Source organism: Capsicum annuum, chromosome 10, assembly GCF_002878395.1.
Source record: "Capsicum annuum cultivar UCD-10X-F1 chromosome 10, UCD10Xv1.1, whole genome shotgun sequence".
Classification (NCBI taxonomy): domain Eukaryota; kingdom Viridiplantae; phylum Streptophyta; class Magnoliopsida; order Solanales; family Solanaceae; genus Capsicum; species Capsicum annuum.
This window is the reverse complement of record NC_061120.1, coordinates 179,592,786-179,610,553: the sequence shown is the minus strand read 5'-3', so window position 1 is coordinate 179,610,553 and position 17,768 is coordinate 179,592,786. Positions and strand designations below refer to the sequence as shown.

The following is a 17,768-nucleotide window of genomic DNA, read 5'->3' as shown; positions in this document are numbered from 1 at the left end:
CTTCAGAAGTGACCTGATGAAAACCAGCACTATTGTGACTGGGTCAAATATAAAAAAGGATGTGTTTCTAAACTGAGAGTCTCGAGAGTTCTCCTTTCTGACTAATTCCAATGACAGTGTGTTCTGTAAATTTGGGAAGGATTACTTTTAGCTAGCTCTCTAGATCAATATCCATTACTTGGATAAAAGAAGAATTATGTTATGCGTCTAAGAATATGGTCTAGTAGTCATGGACTGAGTTGGAACCATGAAATCAGGTTCAAATCACACCAACTGACAATGAAAAACTCTAGAAAATAATTTTTCCTTTCTTTTAATATGATTTCTTCTGACTATCTGTAACTACAACTAGTGTCTCTTAATATCTATAGTCAATCTAACCAACTCTCATTTCTCATTTTTTTCTTCCTTTAGCGCACTCTACACCTTTGACAATTGACATGATTCGAGATCCTAGTCTTAATTCTTGCTCTGTTTGCAGCTTTTCCTTGAGAATAAGCAAACTGTACTAGTTAGATGAGCACCTTCCATGTCTCCTAATTACACGCTTAGTTCTATGAGTTTGATAGTTATTGGTACACCTCCCTCTTCTGTGTAGATCACACTGAACTTCATAAGAACAATTCACTACAAAAATTAACAAGGAAGAATAACCTTGGTAGGAAGAATTGAACTGAAACAAAGCATAAAGTCCTTATATGTTGGCTAGTGTCTTTGCTTGCAAAGGAGACTCTAGCTTGGGAGATTAGCAGTTGTTTGATTTTGGTCACAACAATCCAGTTGAGGCATATTCTGTATCTGAGCTCTTGCCATAGCTTACCATCTTTTCTCTCTTCATCTACATGTTCATCATCTCTAGTAGAGTATGTAAAAAGATCAATTCAAAATGGACAACTGTAAAGCCAATGAAAGAAGCCATTTGCATCGGGGTTTACACAAAGGACCTTTATCTTTGTATCTTACATCAACAATAGTAACAAAATAGATGGAGAAATAATTTCAAATTCATCCATGTCACCATATTATTCAACTTCAGTCAATTCTTCAGGATACTCTAGGTAAATTAAAGCTTACAGTTGTAGACAATATGAAGAAATAGGATGGAAAGAAAGAAAAAGTACTTTTTTGGAGTCTTCCATTGTCAGTTGGTGTGATTCCTGTTACATGGTTGTGATTCTATTACCTTATATTGGGGGGAGAGTGTCTTCTCTTCTCTTTAATTTTTCCTGTTTTTTTATTGATTCTCTTTTTCTTGCTCATTTGTTCTGTGGATTTTTAGGAGTATCAACAGTGTCCTTTCCATTCTTATGTCTGATTCTGGTAGCCAACTAGAGCTTCAGCAAAAGATGGTGCATCACCATTACCAAGGGCAGGGGGTAGGGGTATAGATTAGCTCTTTTTACTCTACACAGCTTTTTGGTTTTCCATATAATTATTAACTTCATCACTAGTAAAAGTGTCAGGTGTAACCCCTTCCTTCTGTACCTGATTAGTACCAGTGTTCCCCTTCTAAACAATAGGTGTAGTAACATTACAAGAGAAGGGTTAACATGAGAGTTTAGTTCACCAGTGTAAGCATTATGAATTTGCACTTCCTTTCACACTGTCCACCCCCTATAAGACTACATCATAGGCCTTTTTAACTCCCTTCACATAACCATCTAAGCTAATATTAACACTAGCAACACATGTAAGAGGTGAGAGTGGACAATACCTGAGGGATTTTATTGATTCTGCAGCATCTAAGGATCTTGCTGATGAGCCTGAGAAGTAGAATCTTTAGCCTGAGGTGACTCGGGTCTATATACCTTTTGTTGTTATTGTTGATAAAGTTGTTGTTGTTGTTTGTCCTGCACCTACACATTTTCTTTGGTCTGATTTGTACTCTTTAGTTTGGGTATGATTTTGTTCAGTTGAGCTGGTGTCTCATTGTTGTTGTCTCCATTGCCTTGCACTTGATCATTACTGCTTTTTGTTGCTGCTTTCAGTTCCTTTTTTAAAATTTATCATCCCTCATTTTGATGGTATAGTGCATGACATTGTGTTTAATGCCGAAGGTGCTCCAATTTTTCTCCACATATTTTGCGCGGCCTCATTTTCCATAATTATATGTTTAATGGATTATAGTTGTGGCATTGAAGTAATGGTAGCATGTAGAGCCATTTTGTCTGTCAACTCCAAAAATATTGTCATCAATCTTAATTTTCTTCTCTTTTCCACAGGTATAAAAATTAGAGTTGAATGAAGACTAATTGGAACCTCAACACATTATTGGTACTTTGGAAGAAATCTCTACATATCTGTCTTAGTTTAGGATAGGAGTAATATTTAGTACTATATTTCAGTTAGATTTTCTTTATTTTTGAACTTGTTTTACTTTTATTTGCCCTGTAAGGAGATATTACCTTAGTACAATTTTAGTTTTCTTAATTTTACGATTCTGGGTGAATTTTATCATTATTTGGCATATTTTATAAATTTATTTTTAATTTATTCAATTCTAATTTAAAAATAATACCAATATAAAATAATTAACCGTTTTCTTGTAATTAGTGACAAAAGATTTTATTATTAAAGGTAACTTTTAACAAAAATTAAATTAAACTTTTCAAGACAAATATTTTTGTCACAAAATGAACTAGTTCGTCATAAGTTTGACTATATTTAGTGACAGATGTATTTGTCTCAATATCTTTCTTTTTATCTGATACAAATTAATTTTATATTTCATGACAATCGTAATTGTCAGTAGTCATTATAAATTAGTGAAAAATTTATATCGTCGTTAAAAAAAAATATTTTTATGGACAAAATGGTAGATTTAACTACAAAATTATTAACCTTTATTATAATAATAAATTTATCACTAATTCATACATTTAAGAACGAAAGTATTTATTATATACAAAAAGTTGTCATTAGCAATGAAAATACATTTCTTCACCACGAAATATATATAACTCTAGAGGCAATTAGTGTCATCACTGATTGAACTAAATAATTAGAGATGATGAAATTTTGTTAGTATTAATAACTTTTTAGTGACAAGCATATCATCAACTACAAAAAAATTATATTTTTATGACAAATAAATTCTTCATAAATGTTACACATTTGGGGACGATTTTTTTTTTGTAGCTAATTCAATTCTTTTAGCGACGAAGTACTAAATCGTCTTTGTATACTTGTAGCGACCCACTTTTGGAGATGATTGATTGACAGATTTTTTTTCGTCACGCTAAATCTTTTGTGACGAAAAATGACTTATAAGTGAAAAAATCATTCGTCCCTGATAATCAAATTTGTTGTAGTATAACCTTAATTCACATCAAAATACACACTAGATAATTGATTTAAAAACTTATATCTAAATAGAAATTATTTGATTCGGATCTATGCACATATAAAGAACGATTCGAATTCTAGTTCAAAAGTGTGGGGTGTTACACTATCGCCCCTTGGAATCATTCATCCTTGAATGATGGCTAGGAACTTATCAAAGTTCTATAAGCATGGCAAAAGGGCTAAAACATCACTTCAAGAATTCTCTTTGAACTCGCTTTCACCAAGAGAGGTTTCATGAAAACATAAAACAATCGATTAAGCATGAATAATGAGAAGTATGAGTTTTAACATAGGTACGATCTAGGACATAAATTTCTATGAACGTGATCATAACAACGTAAGACAGAAAATTTTCAAAAATTATCAACCTAATTGATACTGATACAATACATGAAATTAGATTATTGCTAGACATAAGAATAGAAGTATTCTCCACATTAAATGATACGTCTAATAGTCCTTAAATTTAGTGACACTTCTTAACTATGATTTTTACTACGAATACCACACTTCGTCATTTCCAACTTACATTCTCCAATGAAATACATAACTACAAGAGCCTGAGTCTAACTGCATAGTGCTTTCATGTTAAGGCCTAACACGGAGTTAAAAGGTGCTAGCCTAAGCTACATGGCTCTATACTTTACATCCATAAAAGGATACTACTATATCTTATCACTATAATCAAATAGCCTCAAATCTTAATCAATGAGTACTATCCCCATAGCACAAAGGTCCATGTATCTAATTACAATATTCAGACCTATCATTTCTTACCCACTTTACAGATCTCCGCACCTAAAATTAGTAACGTTCACCACTTTTACAAGGTTTTCTACTATATGCCTCTTTGTAAATCAACCATGTCATCTAAGCCTACTAATACACGCAGTTTAGGGTCTTTCATACCTAGAATTATTAATCTAATCACTACTAAAGAAGTTATGCCATGTATTACCTATCCAACAATAACATATGCAATAGGTCATTCACAAATTTCTTTGGATGGACAAATTACACCGCTAATTTTCATAATAAAAAATCTACTTTCTCCTAACAAAAATTATTACACAACTACTTTAAACACTACTATCATACCATAATCAAAGTCACCAGAGGACTAAAGAAAAAAATGATCAGGAACGAGAGGGATATTGATTAACCATGCCTAATAAGGCGAGGGTAGTAGACGATTGTAAATTGTGGTACTTAGGAATCATGAGGAATATGAATGGTGTAGGTTTCCTAGTAGATTATGAGCTTAGGGAGCTTTATGTAGTACCTCAAATTTTTGCGCTAGAATTTTAACTGTCGTTCCTACGTGTGTAAGCTCTATTCCAAATATTTACCATGTTATTATAAGTTTCATTATCATTATCCTAGTTTGTGAAGTGATTTTGAGGTTAAAGATGTTCATAGAAATCACTTAGAGTAAACTTGAGCTAAAAACCTTTGATTCGTCTAAAGTTTGGTATTCAATTCAACAAGGATCTACATTGAACATGTATAAATTTTTATATATATAGAATTTTGTAGTTCAAAACCTACCAAATTATATATAATTGAATTAAATTTCCAACGATACCAATTTTGCCTTAATCCGATACCCGAGCAAAAAGTTATAGAATTTTCCGTGTGAGGCAGTAAGCTGGCATGATTGGGATGCGGTGCGATGGTCCTCAATGCGATGAGCGATGCTACCCGATGTCCAATGTGACACGGATCTATTTCACATGCTATTTCAATTCTTTAAGGGTATAGGGGCACTTTGGTCACTTCTCCTCACCCAAATCCGCCCATAGCACTTAATTTCAGCCCCCAAAAGCATTATACACATTTTTATTCACCTTTTTCTCTCCAAGAAAATCCTAGCCCCCTCAAGAACACCAATAACTTCAATAAATTTTCTTCAAGACAATCAATAAATTAAGGTTCATCCATCCAAGAATTCAAAACTCCATTACAATATCTTCAAGATAAACAAGAATTTGAGTTCTTAAGTTCAAGAAAAGTTTTCAAGAACAATCCCAAGGTTTCCAAGTCAAGTTCTCTACATAAAATCAAACCTATAAAGGTATGTGGGGCTATGAACAAGGATACTCCTTTCATCCTTGTGTTCAAAACTAGTTTTAATAGTTAAATTTACATGAATTTACATGATTTGCAACTAGGGATCATACCCAAAGTATCTTGTTTGAGTTTATAGATTGATAAAGTGATTGAAGTTAAAAAGTGCATAGTTATCTTGATTTAAAGAATTCTCTTTCATGATTTGAGCACAATGAGTATGATTTGAGACATTGATTAAAGATTTCCAATTGAGCTTTAAGCATGACATTGTGATTTTGATTTCATTATCTTGACTTGAATTGTTAAAGCGTTTCAAGATTATTATTATTGAGCATGAAGTTTATTGTGATTTGACATGATTTCCAAGTCTGGGTTGTATGTAAGTTTAAGTCTTGATATTTTAAGAAAGATGATATTTGAGCATTCTTTGATAAGCATATATTCAGATTTTTAAGCAAGATTTGATCTTTTGATCCTTAGCTAAGATATGGAATCCACACAAATTAGTTTTGATTACAGTTTAAAAAAGATTGATGCATAACTGGTTTTCATTATAAACTCTTATGCTATTTTAAGGTAAATTTCCTAAATTTTTGAGCAATAAGTATGGGAGTAGTATATAGCACCGAGTTGGGCATAATTCCAAGGTCTCATGCCCCAGAACTACGAGCCACCATAGGTTTAAGCGCACATAGTGGGATAAGTCAGTGATTACTTAAGATAAGTTTCTATTCCGATAGCAAGGGTAGAACAACTCTCCCCAACGTGGGTAAGACGTTGGAATCCATGACATCTCATATAATTTATGTCGGTTAGAAAAAACTCCCACTAGATAGAGTAAAGATAAAACTTTTATATATAAGTGTTATGGCTCATGAGATTTACACAGTATTTTTTGTCATTCATGATATATGATTTTCAGCTTTCAGTTATTCAAGCCAATGTGAGTTATTTACACTTAGCATGCATTTTTTTACAAGTTTATATAAACATTGAGATATTGTTTTTCTTATGCACTCACTCCCACATGTTCAGTATATTCCAAAAGTAATGATCCACATATATGTCTATATGCTACATTATCTCATAATGTAGGTACGATTTGTAGCACACATATTATATTCAGACAGCTTGCAGCTTCCAGTCAGCAGGTGATGAGTCCTTTTGATTCAAGGACTCCAGTCAGTCATAGTTTGAGTAGTATTTTATTTTTTTCTTTATTCAGTCATATTGATTTGGGATAGCTGGGGGTCATGTCCTAGCTAACTATAGTCAGTACTAGTAGAGGCTTCATAGATACTCAGTAGAGTTAATATATTGTATTTCAATTTTGGTTTTGTATAAATTAGAGTTGTAATAATTTTAATAGTTTGTTTTGAAGATTTTCAGCTAAAGATTTATCTTCCACTTATTTCATTTCAAACGTATGTAGTTATTTCAGTTGCTCATGAGTTATGCTAGTACAAGAGTTAGCTTGGGATCACTTGTAATCCTAAGCACCATGTGATGACTAGGGGGTAGTCTCGGGTCGTTACAAACTTGGTATCGGAGCACAGAGTTCAAGTTTCCTAGGGTGTCTATGAATCCATGTCTAGTAGAGTCTTGTGGAATGTTACGAAAACATCTGTACCTTTCTTCAAGAGGCTACAGGGCATTTAAGAAGAGTTTGCTTTCTTTTATACTCTAGATCTGTAGTAAAGTTGCTCTTTTATAAACTTCTATCGATTTGTTTGTTACTCCAAAAGTCTCCATCTATGAATTTCCGAGATAACATGGGTACTAGATTCCAATTTCTCCCAAGATAACGCTTTCAAAATTTACTATCATAAATTTAAGAAGTTATACCAAGGTCTTGAGAGGAGCTTGTTAGTGTGTTATAAGTTCCTCAAGTTGAAAGTTATGTTTGCATCCTTATAGGTTGTTCAATTAAGACAAAGTAAGATATGTATTCAGATTCCTCGTTAATCCTTCAATATGGATAGTGCTTTTACAGTTTGCTCATGAGAGGAGATAGTATGAACCTAGATTGTTAAATAGAGTTTGCATTCAGGGGATAGTATGAACTTCAGTGTTATGATTTATAAGTTGTCGAACCTTCTTATAGTTGGAAGTGTGGGTTTAGAAGTGCAGTGACAAGAAAGTGGGAATGAAGATTGATAGAAAGTATAGAGATAAACTTATGCATACTATAGATTTTTTGTTATGGTGATACATTTTTGTGTGTCATCTTAGGGGTAATGAATGTGGTACAGGTTCCTTGGTTGAAGGAAGAGAAGGATTTATTAGTTAAAGTGAATGGTTTTTTGCTTTAAGTAGAAAATTATAGGTTATTAATGACGTATCCGATGGTTTGGTATTGTGAATATTGGCTTCCCGTGAGGTTGCAAGTTTAGTTGAAACTTATAGAGCTATGAAAGTAATTTAGATGTATAGATGGGTAAATAGTAGAGATGTATAAAAATAGTATGTGCTAATGGACTATAATAATATAGGACATATGATCACATGATCAATTATTGTTATTATGAGGTTCTAGTGGACTAGTATTTCTTGGTGTTTCATTTTATAGCTTTCAATTGAGAATAGTATGTGAGGTTGGTGTTGTAAATCAGGTTTAGCATTAGACGTTAAGTTTGAATACTGGATGATTATCAAGGTGGAAATAATGATTTCTTGGTTAGTAATGCTAGTTACATGGAACTGATCTAGTAGCCTTGAACAATGTATGCAAGAGTTAAAGTTCAGTTATTCGTAATTAAGTATGATTTAGGGGTGTGCCCAAGGTGATATGGGGTTGCATTATTTTCTAAGGTTATTATGTGTTATGTATGGTTAGTAGTACCTTTGAGTTTCTAAGTGGAAGAAAGCTAGTGATATAGTATATAGTGTTCTTAATAGCTAAGTTAAGGAGTTATGATTGATAATTTTAAGCCTTTTGATATGATCTTGATTCTCATGGTTTAGAAATATAAGTTAGAGGTGCGATATTGGTAGGCTATGATGGAAGTAGTATGGTTATTAAAGGTTTGGAGATATCCACGTTAAGTGTTAGAATCTAAGTTTGAGTCTTTGAAGATTGAGCTAATAGAAATAAGAGTTGAAGCACTAGATGGTGTGCTCTTCGGCTATGGGGATACTCATGAAGATTCTAGGTTAGTAAGTGCTCAAGTATTATATGATGACTATTGGGGCTATAGAAAGATAGAGTTGTATCTCAGAAAAAAGTATTAGCAGGGGGCTTTACACTTTCAGGTATAGTCTTCTGGGTTAAGTTTATTATTTACATGTATTGTTATATCATAGACTCTAGAGTTCAGTGATTGTAGTCCAGTTTAGAGTTTAGTAAAAGGGTTCCACAGACTTAGAATGATGGCTTAAAGTTAAGGGGGAGATGATAAGATAAGTAACCAAGTCAGATTCTCAGATTCTAGTAGTGCTGCTAGTGTGGGAGGAAGATGCCCGACTCATTCTTATTTTAGTATTAGTACTTCAGTCATCACGATATCTACTCATGCCTTACGTGTCAGCTCCATGATCATAGTTTTGTTCATGAAAATCATAGAAAATCATGTACGCTTCTCCAGTTGTTAGTATGAGGAGTTCTAGTTCACTCAGCAGTACGAATCATGTTCCATGAAATCATGAACTCCAAACTCAGGTCATGCAACTCATGAGTCATGCACTCATGCTTTACGGTATATTCAATTTTGGGTACTTATGCTATACTCAACGAAATCTAGATTATGTCATGTGTTTCCTCAGTTTAGATCTCTTGATGAATCCATGATATTGATATTCTATTTCTCAGGCCTCAGTTAAGTGTCAAAGTTATCCTTTCATGTTTTAGGTCCTTATGTTTTATCCTTTTAGTGACCTTTCCTTGTATAATGATAGTGGTGATGAGTAATTGTGTAGATGGGATAGAGTAAGTGTTTCTTGTTGACGAAAGATCGTTGTATGCTTGTTTTAGCTAAGGCTATAAGTGTGAAGTAAGATTGAGGACAATTCTTTACTACATGTTATGGTTAGTCAAAATTATGTGTATGTTCTTGGGGTAGTGCGTGGCAGTTGTTAATGATAAAGGTTTGGAGGATGTGAGAAATATACTATTATGGGTGTTTGTTTAGTCTTTCATATGTGGTTATAACAATAGCCTTGAATATTGTATAGGTGTATAAGGGGATGAACACATTGTGCATTAGTTTTTGACCTTCCCAACCTTAAAATGTATATCTTTAAGTTGATTCATGATCGGGGTTATCTATAGCACATCTCAGGTAAGTTTTGGATTTTTTGGGCGAGGTTTAAGATCTGTTTGGAAGGTAAAAATAGTGAGGCAACATGATATGGCTGCGACGCATCGCATATCGCATTGGTAGGGAGCAACATGACGCGTCGCATATCGTCTCAATAAAGCAAAGCAGCGCATCACTTATCTCGTTGGTATTCCAGTTCAGTTATAGTGTTATATATTATACCTTGTGATTTTGAGTAAGGCTTGATCATGGTGAGAGGACTTAGTTCAGTTTAGATATTAGTAGATGGATTTATGAACGGCCATATGAGAATGAAAAGTTGAATCAATGAATATGGTATTTAAAAGGGAATTGTATAGTTGAGGGAATATTTGAGAAGTGTTGCTAAGTTTTAAAGTAAGGAGTTTCATTGCCTAAGGCCTAGTAATTCTATCTTAGCTTATGATTTATATACCTATGTTCCAAGCTATAGAGTTGTATCAATGTTGTGATTCCTTAGTCAGATATCTTGTTCAGATCATGCCCAAAATTCTTTGCTCCCTAATATTATTAGAATTTTGTAGAAGTGTGTTAAATAAATACTTTATTTGAGTATGAGCAGTCACTATGATCCAATCCATATAGCCTGCAATCCAGTTTTGCAATCAAGCATCGCTTTACTAACCAAAGTTTCTCGAGCAAGGCCATTCCATGAGGAAAAATATCCGTACTCATGCAAGTTAGGAATTCAGCTCAGTTCACGCATCATGTTTTAGATTCAGCTATTTAGTCATGACTTAGTTTATAAGTGTTCAGTGCATAATCTCAGTTTTCTAAGTATTTTAGTTCAGACAGTGTAATACCCCTTGTATGATCTAAGTCTTGTTGTTTCATGATTCATGCTTGCATAAGTTATCACTTCCCAGTTCTATATGTATGATTGTATCATGAACACTTCAAGCGAATTCTAAACTCTCAGCATGAATCAACTCCTTAAAGTAAGTAAAGGCAAGTCAGCTCAGAAATTAGTTTCATGATAGAAGTTTAAATATTTCAGCTCAGTTAGATCCTTTCTTAGAGGACATATCATATCTACATTATTCCATACCTCTAAGTCTTCAACAAGTTCCTAGCCATAATTCGAGGATGAATGATTTCAAGGGGGAGATAATGTAACACCCTAAATTTTTGTGCTAGAATTTTAACCATCGTTCCTACATGTGTAAGCTCTAGTCCAAATGTTTTCCATGTTAATATAAGTTTCATTTTCATTATCATTATCCTTGTGTGCGAAGTGATTTTGAGGTGAAAGGTATTCATAGGAATCATTTAGAGTGAACTTGAGCTAAGAATCTTTGATTCATCCAATGTATTTAATTCTACAAAGGTCTAATTTGAACGTGTATAAATTTTATATACATAGAATTTTACAGCTCAAGACCCACCAAATTTTAGATAATTGAATTAGCTTTTCAATGATACCAATTTCGCCTTAATCTGATACCCGAGCAAAAAGTTATGACATTTTCCGTGTGAGGAAGTAAGTCGATGCGATTGGGATGCGGCGCTATGGTCCTCGATGTGAGGCGATGGCCAATGCGATACGGAGCTGTTTCACACGCTATTTCAGTTCCTAAAGGATCTAGGGGCACTTTGGTCACTTTCCCTCACCCATATCTGCCCATAACACTTAATTTCAGCCAGTGGCGGGTCTAGAAATTTTCTTTGGTGGGTTCAAAATTCCATTGTAACAAAAAAACAATGAATTAATTAAAAAATGATAGTCTATGCGCCTCAGTAGGATCGAACCCTTGATGTGGGCCTTAAGCAAGAGGCCCAAGAAGTGCAGCCAATGCCACTAAGCTATTTAACATGCTTATTTTAGGTGGTTCAAATTTAATATATATACATAAATATAGATTTTCTACCTGATATATACAACAGATATTTTTGCTGAGAGGGTTCGGGTAAACCCCCTGGCAACCACGTGGGTCCACCCCTGATTTTAGCCCCCAAAAGCATTATCCACATTCTTATTTATCTTTTTCTCTCCAAGAAAATCCTAGCTCCCTCAAGAACACCAAGAACTTCAATAAATTTTCTTCAAGATAATCAATGAATTAAGGTTCCTCCATCTAAGAAATTTAAAACGCCATTACAATTTCTTTAAGATAAACAGGAATTTGAGTTCTTAAGTTCAAAAATTCCAAGAAAAGCTTTCAAGAACAATCCCAAGGTTTCCAAGTCAAGTTTTCTACATCAAATCAAACCTATTAAGGTATGTGAGATTATAAACAAGGATACTTCTTTCATCCTTGTGCTCCAAACTAATTTTTAAAGTTGAATTTACATGATTTGCCACTAGGGTTCATACCCAAAGTATCTTGTTTTGAGTTTATGGATTTATAAAGTGATTGAAGTATGAAAATGCATAGTTATCTTGATTTAAAGAATTCTCTTTCATGATTTGAACACTAGGAGTATGATTTGAGACATTGATTAAAGATTTCCAATTCAGCTTTAAGCAGGACATTGTGATTTTGATTTCATTTTCTTGACTTGAATTGTTAAAGCATTTCAAGATTATTATTGTTGAGCATGAAGTTTATTGTGATTTGATATGATTTTCAAGTATGGGTTGTAATACCTAAGTTTAAGTCTTGATATTTTAAGAAAGATGATATTTAAGCATTCTTTGATAATCATGTATTCAGATTTTTAAGTAAGATTTGATCTTTTGATCCTCAGCTAAGATATGAAAGCCACACAGATTAGTTTTGATTATAGTTTAAAATAGATTGATGCATAACTGGTTTTCATTATAAACCCTTATGCTATTTTAAGGTGGATTTTCTAAAGTTCTGAGCAATAAGTATGGCAGTAGTATTTAGCACCGAGTTGGGTATAACTCTAAGGTCTCATGCCCCAGAACTACGAGCCACCGTAGGTTTAAGCCCCCATAGTTGGCTAAGTCAGTGATCACTTAAGATCTGATTCTATTTCGATGGCAAAGATAGAACAACTCTCCCCAACATGGGTAAGACTTTGGACTCCATGACAGCTCACATGGTTTATGTCAGTTAAAAGAAACTCCCACTAAAAAGAGTAAAGATATAACTTTTAGAACTAAGTGTTATGGCTCACGAGATTTATACAATATGTTTTATCATTCAAGATTTATGATTTTTAGCTTTCAGTTATTCAAGCCACTATGAGTCATTTACACTTAGCATGCATTCTTTTACAAGTTTATATAAATATTGAGATATTATTTTTCTTATGCATTCACCCCCACATGCTCAGTACATTCCAAAAGTACTGATCCATATATATGTCTATCTTCTATATTGTCTCATAATTTAGGTACGATTTGTAGCGTGTACATCATATTTAGACAGCTTATAGCTTCCAGTCAGCAGGTGATGAGTCTTTTTGATTCAAAGGCTCGAGTCAATCATAGTTTGAGTAGTATTTTATTTGTTTCTTTATTCAGTTGTATTGATTCGGGATAGCTGGGGGTCATGTCTCGATTACCTATAGTCAGTACTAGTAAAGACTTCATAGACAGTCAGTAAAGTTAATGTTTTGGATTTCAGTTTGGTTTTGTATAAATTAGAGCTATAATAATTTGAATAGTTTGTTTTGAAGATGTTGAGCTAAAGATTTATCTTCCGCTTATTTCATTTCGAACTTATGTATTTATTTTAGTTGCTCATGAGTTATACCAGTACAAGGGTTAATTTGGGATCACTTGTGGTCCTAAGCACCGTGTGACGACTAAGGGGTAGTCTTGGATCATTACACTTAAGAAGCAAGAGTGTAGGTTAAGAGGGTCAACGATAGGATAATGTCTATTAAATTAGTTATTAGAGGGACTTCATTGTATATTATTAGTGTGTATGCCCCACATGTAGGCTTGGATGAGGAAGAGAAGAAAAGTTTTTGGGAGGTTTTGGATGAGATGGTGAGGGGCATCCCCAGCAATGAGAAGTTTTTCATAGGAGGGGATTTTAATGGGCACATAGGGTTTTTTTCGAGGGGTTATGATGAGATGCATGGAGGCTTTGGATTTGGTATAAGGAATGAAGGAGGAGTGACACTTTTAGATTTTGCATGGCTTTTGGATTAGTGGTAGTTAATTCAAACTTTTCAAAGAAGGAGGTTTACTTGGTTACCTTTCATAGTTCGATGGTCAAGACACAGATTGACATTTTGCTTCCTAGAAAAGGTGATAAGGATATTTGCAAAGATTGTAGGTTTTATCGAGTGAGAGTCTTTTGACCTAACATATGTTTTTGATGATGGACTTGGAGATCAAAAAAGAGAGGAGGAGGAGATATGTAGATGAACAACCAAGGATTAGATAGGATAGTCTAACTTTTTCCAGTGTGCTCGAGATAGTGGATAAGTTAATAGAAAGAAAGACTTAGAAAAGTGGAAGGGATGCTGACAGTATGTGGGATAAGACTGCCACTTGAATTAGGAAGACATTTAGATTGGTGTTGGGTGTCTTGAGAGGCTGCTCGGGCAAGCACCAAGGGAACTGGTGATGGAATGAAAAAATAAAGGATAAGGTGGAGGCTAAGAAGAGGGCGTGTGCGAAGTTGGCTGAGAGTAAGGATAAAGTGTAAAAATAGAAGAATGGGGAAGAGTATAAGATTTCTAGGAGAGAAGAAAAGTTGGTGGTCACGGTGGCTAAGGATGCAACGTTTGAGACTTTATACACAACGTTAGATAGTAAATATGGGATAAAAAGTTATATAAGCTAGCCAAGATTAGGGAAAGGAGGGCTCGATACCTTGATCAAGTGAAGTGTATTAGGATGCAGATGACAAAGTTTTAGAAGAGGAGGTTCTTATTGGAGGAGATAACAATATTACTTCCATAACCTTCTAAATGAAAAAAGAGATACTAGCATTGTGTTAGGAGATTTGTAGCACTCGCGTTAAGGTTAAGAAGGTTAAGGGGCTATTCATAGGATGCGTAAGAGTAGAGCGACTGGGCCAGATGATATTTTGATGGATTTTTGGAAGTGCACAGGAGGGATTAGTATTGAGTAGTGACTAACTCAATTGTTTCACATAATTTTTAGGATGGTGAAGATGCCTGAAGCTTGGAGGTTGAGTATGGTGATTTCATTGTATAAGAACAAGGATGACATTCAGGATTACAATAATTATAAGAGTATCAAGTTGTTGAGTCACACTATAAAGGTTTAAGAGAGGGTGATAGATTTGAGGTTATGAAGGATTGTTATTATTTTTTAGAATCATCTTAGATTTATTCTAGGGCGCTCGACTACTGAAGTCATCTATCTCGTTAGTAGACTGGTGGAGAAGTATAGGGAGAGAAAGAAGGACTTAAACAAGGTGTTTATCGACTTAGAGAAGGCCTACAATAAAGTTCTCAATGAGGTTCTATAGAGGTGCTTGGAGACTAGAGGTGTACCTATGGTGTATGCTAGGGCGATTAAGGATATGTATGACCGAGCCAAGACTCGGGTTAGGACTTTGGGAAAGGACTCAGAGCACTTTCCCATCTTGATGGGGTTACACTAAGGATCGACTCTTAGCCCATTTCTATTTACCGTTGTGATGGATGTTTTGACATGGCAAATTAAAGGCGAGGTGCCTTAATATTTGCTAGTTGCAAATGATATAGTCTTAATTGGTAAGACCTGTGGTGAAGTTAATGCTAAATTAGAGGTTTGGAGACAAATCCTAGAGTCTAAAGAATTTAGGTTGAGTAGGTCCAAGATGGAATATTTGGAGTATAAGTTTAGTGAGGTGTCACATGAGTCCGATGTGGTTGTAAAACTTGATACTCATTTCATATATAAGAGAGATAGTTTTAAGTATCTGGGATATATGATTTAGGAGAATGGATAGATTGACAAGGATGTCACTCATCAGAGGATGAAATGGAGGCTCACTTTTGAAATCTTGTGTGACAAAATGATACCTCCTAAACTCAAAGTCAAGTTTTGCATAATGGTGGTTAGACTAACTTTGTTATAATGAGGCAGAGTGTTGGCCTGTCAAAAAGTCTCATATCTAAAAGATGAAGGTGGCGGAGATGAGAATGTTATGATGGATGTGTAGATGTACTAGAAAAATAGGATTAGAAAATGAGGTTATTCGAGATAAGGTGGGAGTGACTTTGGTGGAAGTCACGATGAGGAAAGCGAGGTTGAGATGGTTTAGACATTTGACAAGGAGGAGCACGGATGCCTAATGCAGAGGTGTGATAGGTTGGCTAGGGATGTATTTAGGTGAGGTAGAGGGAGTTGATTAGACATGACATGAAGTAACTTCAGCTTACCGAGGACATGACCTTAGATATGAGGGTGAGGAGGAGGTAGATTACGGTAGAAGGATAATAGGAACGAGTGCGTCAGTGCTAGTAGGGGGAGGAATTTGTTATCCATGTTAGTAGTTATAGTACTAGTATAATTTCAAAATGTTGTATTGTTTGTTTTATTACTTGGTGAATCTTCTCTGTAGTATTTTTGGGTGTGATAATTTTTATTGTATCTTGTCCTTTTACTATTTCTTTTCTAAATTGTTTTATCTTGAGCTGGAGGTCTATTGAAAACAACCTCTCTATCTCACCTCTGAGGTAGTGGTATGAACTGCGTACACTTATCCTCCTCAGACCTTACTTAGTGAGAATATACTGAGTATGTTATTATTGTTGTCGTTGTTCAATGATCTCCTACAAAAGTTTAGGATGCCAAACTTAAATTTATAACGTGTTTGCACGTAAATGATCAATGCAAACTGCCAACGTTTTAACCAAAAAAATAGAAAAGAAAAGAAAGGTGCAAAAAATTTCCACGATGTTGTTATAGTACATTATAGAGGAAAGAAGATCAGGTGGAGCTTTTCCTTTTACGAATGTACCACTGATTTTGGAAATTTCTCTTTCCATCCATAGAAAAAATTTAAAAAGCCATAAACTATGATATGTCGTGGAAAAAAAAAACGAAGATTTTGATTTGTCTACTTATATTGTTAAGGAAAAAAAAAAGTTGATTTGTCTCTCTCACACAGTGACGTCCTACAGTTATCATTACAAAAAGAAAAACATAACATGAACGCATACGTAAAAATGTACACGTGAAGGCTATATTAAAATTTCACTTTTATGTCACACAATTATTGTTTGTGAAGTAAATAAATAAAAAGTTCTCAATACCGTCAAATCTTTCTCCATTAATATTGTTTGTCCGAGAATTTTATGACTCATATATAGAGGTGTTATTGAATATGTATATAGATATTTGACATTTAGATCTCATTTAATTATTATATACAAATTAAAAGTATGTAAAATTAGAAAGAACATAGATCTAAAAAAGATAAAAATATAATCTTTTTTAGGTGAAGTTATGAAATAGCTAATGTGCATCATTTAAATATAATTTTTCTTTAAATTAGATATTCGTACTTGAAATTTACCGTGTGCATGACATTAATGATGATTACCGTAAATATTTTGATATTTTATTTTGTACATGATATATTTCTTACAAATTATTATTATTATATAATATTTGAGTATGATGTTATAAAGAGATAATTTTACAAAGAATGTATCACTATAATAAACACCATTGTTATTATAGGTAGAATACCGCTATAGAGAAGTAAAATATAACATGAAAAATCGGCTTTAGAGAAAATTAAATTAAACCACTATAGTTAAATGTTGTTATAACGAGATCACGTTATATAAAGAGATCTGAATATAAATAATTTAAATGCTTTGAATTGTTAGTATTATGATTTATCACCTTCTTAGTAATTTCTAATTATACAAATGTCTTTTTAAACATTGACATTTTATATAAAAAATACATCGAGAATTAAATATTTCGATCTTTATATGTTGAATTATGTCACATCAAGTGAAACAAAAGAAAAAATAAATAGTATGGAAGCATATGTGTATGTGGTTTAGCAAGTAACAAAGTAGATTGATAATTATGAAGTTTCGAATTTAAATTCTTATTAAAACAAAAAATACTAGGTGAATATTTCTAATTTTTAAAAACCTTGATGGATATATGGAATTGTACCTATATCGGTAGAAGGTAATGAGATACTTTATGAAGTT

The 17,768-nt window shown here is 33.7% G+C and overlaps 1 pseudogene; it reads right to left on the bottom strand.

The window, feature by feature from the left end:
* Positions 1 to 332: 332 nt before the first annotated feature.
* Positions 333 to 3,893, bottom strand: LOC107844463 (annotated as a pseudogene).
* Between the last annotated feature and the right edge of the window lie 13,875 nt (positions 3,894 to 17,768).